Consider the following 5,365-nt stretch of genomic DNA (forward strand, 5'->3'; position numbering starts at 1 on the left):
TCCTCTTGGGATCTTGGGCACGCACGCACATGTGTCCAGCGTGAGTTTAAGCCACCAGGTCCAGGACTTGAACCATGGTCAACTACATGGAAGTTCGGCGACATAGCCATTATGCTAACTGCTGGCACCAACATTTAATTGTTTTTCAAGCCAGCGGGGGCAGGATCCAGCTCTCTTATGCTCAGAACCTGACCACCAAGTTACTGGGCTGTCCCTCGCTCCAAAAAAGTCAATCGAAAGACACACTGGGCGCCTGTGTGAGTGTGCACACAACCCCGAGAGTGGAAAGGGGTGGTGGCCACCCCCTGGGGGATGATTTCTTACTTTCTGTCTCTCTTTATCTCTCTGGCAAGTTCTGGCACCCTGTAATAAAAATCTCTCTTAAAAAAATCCAAAAAAAGCCAGTGGAGCTAGCAGGTGGCATGGTGGTTAAGGGGCTGGATTCCACATGGACGACTCTGCAGTTCGAATCTTGAACCCAGTGGCTTGAAAACTCATGCCAAGCATGTGTGCATGTGTACCCCAAATCATGCTGGCTACACACAGGTGACCCCAATCCCAAGAGAATGGAGGAGAAGGGATTGCAGTGTGGCCATCCCCTCTTGGGGTGATTTCTCACTTTCTGTCTTTCTGTCTCTGTCTCTCTGGTGAGTGCACACTCCCTATAGCAAAAATTTCTGTCTCTATAAAAATAAAAAGAGATGCGGCAATGGGCCTGAGTGACGGAAGCAGGTGGGGAACAGGTTCCTGAGAGGAGAGGGATTAGAGAATTGAGAAGTGTCAAGCAGGTGGGTTCTCTATGACGTTGGTAACACCAAGAAAGAGGACAGTGAAAGAAGCAGAAAGAGTCACTCAGGTTAGACACATTTTACAGAAATGTATATACACATGGACTTTAGATTTGGCCTCTGTTTTATTCACCCTCACCCCTATGGATAGATCACTAGGCCAGGTAAATATCCAAAGTGCTCCTAACTCCAAAATTTAAAATCTTTCTTCAAGTAGTTTACTATTAATACTGATCACCCATCCATCCACCCTTGGGACTACTCATAGTTTATCTGTGTTTTGGTTACAATACCCTTTATGGAAGAATCCTCCTCTGAACCGAGCAGTAAAGAAACGTGTTTCCTCATTTCCAACAGTAGGGGGCACCCTAGCATTTCCAAACTTAGCTATGATCCTTGGTCGATGGTGCAGAATAGCTGGTCAGCCCAGTAACAGGAGCAGGTGATGAGGGGATGTTAAACTGGAGGAAAGAGACTGTTTACCATTACAACTTGCAAAATCCTGGTGGGTCCATGTCGTTTCTTCTCTTATGAGTAAGTGGCAGTAATTAGGAAGGAAAGACACGTTTAAAATAGTAAGATAGAAGGGAGGTTTGCTGGGATCCCAAAGTGTCATTTCCTAGTGAAACAAAGCAGTGTGAAATTTTCAGGCGCGCTGTAGTTAAATATCCAACTACTCTTACATAAATCGTGTTCAGTAATATTCAAGAGAGTCTTGTTGCTAGTAAAATGTATTAATGCATGAGAACTTTAAAAAGTCACTGTTTTCTAGCCCAGGCAAATACACTTAATACATTTTGTTCATAGCATAGCTAACACACGGAGAAACTTGGTGGAAATATTATGGGGGCCAATAAAGGGTCATTTTTATTTTATGTGATAACCACTTAGGAACACTCACTATGGCTTGAAGAGCGGGGCTAGTTAGAGGTTAACAGTCCAATCGTAAACCAACAATAAGGATAGATTTGAAGGGCATTTCTTCTATTATGAAACATTTACAATAATCACCTTATAAAAAATAATGGGATCTATTTAAAGCTCATTTATTTCTGAGCTAAGTGGCAATTTCCCATCACTCAAAATGCTAGTACTCCCTCCTGAAACCCTAGGGATAATCCAATTCATGTGTGTTCATTAAAAAAAAACCTGGTTAAAATAAGCAGGTGATTCTGTTGTAATAATATCTGTCCTGCCAGCCATGAGACAGTCTCAGTTGCAAATAAATATGTCAACAAACAGATTTTCTTTAAAGCACACAGGGTCTCATATCATTCCCAAATTAGCCAATTAGCATGATGCTATTGGAAGAGCTAATTAAAAAGTGCATTTAGACTAAGAAATGTTTCCTGAGAGTAATCTGGAGCTTATAGCTCTTATTCTACCTGTAATTACTCTGCTTGATTTTATACTCTGTAGTTAGAGGGGAGCAAACTTTCACCCAGGCAGAGAAGAAGACTCTTCATTCTCTCTTGGAGTCAACACACGTCAGTACCTCGTGATCGATAGATACTTATCTTTGACAAAAGACACTCCCAATGTCTAGTTTCTGAATTGTCATTGGTGGTGAACGGTAATTTAAGTCTAAGAACGTTAGGTCCGCCGTTGGCATGGTGGTTAGGACTGTTGGAGCTTACATGACCGACTATGCGGTTCATGTCATGAACCTGGTGGCTTGAAACACACGCTGGGCATATGTGCGAGAGTGCCCCGAATCCCAAGAGGAGAATGGAGGAGAAAGGATTGCAGTGTGGCCATCTCCCCTGGATGGTGTCCCCTTTCTTTCTCATGAGTGTACATGCCCTATAGAGAAATTAGAAAGAAAAAAAAAAAGACAGAGAATTCTGTCTTTGGAGATCCAGCCTGTAATTTGTCCTGTTAGAAATATTTCCATGAATAGACTCTTTGGTTGGCAGTAAGTTCCTCAACTCTCGCAGCAAATATGCCTGTCAGAAAAGCTGACGTCTTGAGATTTATAGATAGGAGGACTTTGCTGGATGAAGGTACAGGCAGAATAGAGAATGAATAGGCAGTTTATATTCTTTTAGATGTCAATGCGCATAGAAATCACCTGTAGATATTGTTAAAATGAAGATACTGATTCTGTAGATCCAGGTGGAGCCTGAGTTTTGCATCTCTGAAGCTTCCAGGTAATACAGTGTATGCTATCAGCCACGCCTCTGTGGCTGGGCCACCTCGACATGCCGGAAAGCACCAGTCAGGTATTTTGGAGAATGTCCCTCTGTTGGGATTTGTCTCAAGTTTTTCTTATGTTTAGAATGGAGTCATGTACTTTTGTGGGAAGACCAGAGAAGGAGGGAGCCACGTTCCTTATATCACATAAAAGATACTTCAAAAAATTTGTGGGAAAGCAGAAATGATGTGTTCCTTTTGGTGCAAAACATTTTTGAAATCCATGCATAGTTTTTCATTATATGCATTGTCTGTGAACTTTTTGAAGTCCCCTTCTATTTTACTATCAAGGTGACTTATTACTGTTCATCTTACCTGTAACCACTTGGCTGAGGCAGGGTTTGTCATGTTGTTCTTTTAAATGATTTTTTAAATTAAAAAAAAAAAAAAAGACTTGAACTACGGTCAACTTTGTGGGAGTCTAGGGACATAACCATTACATCATCTGTTGGTCCCCCAAAATTATTTTTCTAATGTGCATGTGTTAATATTCTCTTTGTGCTATCAAGCCCTGTGAGTTGGGACAGATGTGCTGTGTCACGTATCCCCCACTACGTATGGGATAGAATAGATTCACCAGCCTGGCCATCTCCTGTGCTGAGAGAGAGAGAGAGAGAGAGAGAGAGAAAGGGAGAGAGAGAGGGAGGGAGAGAGGGAGAGAGAGAGAGAGAGAGAGAGAGATCCTAAGGTGCTAGAAACAAGAGGTAATTTAAAGTCAGAGAAATAAACTTGCAGCATGACATCAGGATAGCCTTGGTCTATCCAAGGTATTTATTAGAACAAAATTCTCTTTCACAGTGGGGCTGGGTTTGGCCTTAAGACTACCAGGCAAGTGTTCACATATTGGGGTTCTCAAATTTCCTAGAACCAAGCTGTCCTGAAATGAAGGTCAAGAACACTGCAGGGAAGGTCACCTGGAGTTTCCCAGAGGATGAGATATAAAATGGAAAGAAAAACCATATGGGGGAACACCAAAGCAGCCTGGCAGGACTCCTGGCTGAACGCAGACCCATAGTGATCCGGCCAGTGCCGTGTGGAGCTGAAGGACTGCCCTGCTGAGCCTCGTCAGCTCACAGAACCACAAGAAGCCGTACGTTATTATCAGTTTACCCCACTAAGTCTCAGAGAAACTCAATAGGCAGTCAAAGTTAACTGGAATAGCCGAGGATCCAAATGCCCATTCAAAGTAGGTCTTGCGGCTGGCCCTGTGACCTGTGGTGTGAGCCCTGGGCCTGGCAGCTCGAAGGACATGCTGAGCCCCTGTGTGTGCATGTCCAAAATCCTGATGGAGTCGAGGGGTAAGGAGAAAGAACTGCGGTGTGATCGTGCCCCATTGGGGATGCTTTCTCCCTCCCCCAAGCCCTGATCTCTGTCTCTCTCTGGTGACTGCATGTGCTTTAGGCAATGACTAAAACAAAAAGTAGGTCTTAAATGCTTCTCAGGACAGAGTGTCAATGACATTCATTCATTCATCCTTTCAACATAATACTTAGTAGATACCTGTGATGTGTTGGTTAATTCAAAATTGTAGGAGTCCTAGAAGAAGTCTAGATATGGTAGGAGAATGTGTATAATAACTATTTAACTGAGACTTCACTTTAGAATTGGCAGTTTATTTCTTTCAGATAATTTAAAATGGCCTTGGCTGTGAAGGAAATGACTTCTGACTAATCAATACTGACAACTAAATTTTGCAACATCTAAATGGAGCTAGAAGGGTATGTTTTAAGGCCACATCATCCCTGCGTACAACTCAATTACCTACACTTACCGACAGATGAGTTATTTCAAGAGTCGAACGGAATATATTTTCATTGCAGCAAGAAACTCAGGATTTTCTGCTTTAAAATTCATGGCCTCACTGGAGGCATTTGACTATCAGGGTTCAAATGTTATGTCTATTATAATCCTGGGGGCAATTATTAATCATTTTAGGCTGTGAACTCTTCATCTGTTAGAAAGGATAATAGTATATACTTAGATAGAAGCCTTAAACAAATACTAAATAGGATCATTATTCTAGATGATTTCTGGATTATCGGCTCTTCCTTAGGAAATCCACTTGCTTATTATTATTATTATTATTATTATTGTTATTAGAAAGGAAATGATGGTCACCTTTACTTCCCAAAGGCAAAAACCGATGAATCAGGTCTTAATTAATGTCATCCTTTGGTTTTTACCCATGCTTTTGGAAATTAAAGATTTTAGTAAGTGCATTACTCTCGAGAAAATGTGCTGTATCCTCCATGAGTTCTCTTCCTATAGTCTTACCTCATCATGTGATATGTGATAAAGTTGGTGAAATATCTGAATATACGTAGTTGTGTAACACAATGGGTTAGAAACTCAGTTCTTTTTCTTCAATGGAAGAAGGCACAGAT

The sequence above is a fragment of the Tupaia chinensis genome, unplaced genomic scaffold, assembly GCF_000334495.1.
Source record: "Tupaia chinensis unplaced genomic scaffold, TupChi_1.0 Scaffold139389_1, whole genome shotgun sequence".
NCBI lineage: Eukaryota > Metazoa > Chordata > Mammalia > Scandentia > Tupaiidae > Tupaia > Tupaia belangeri.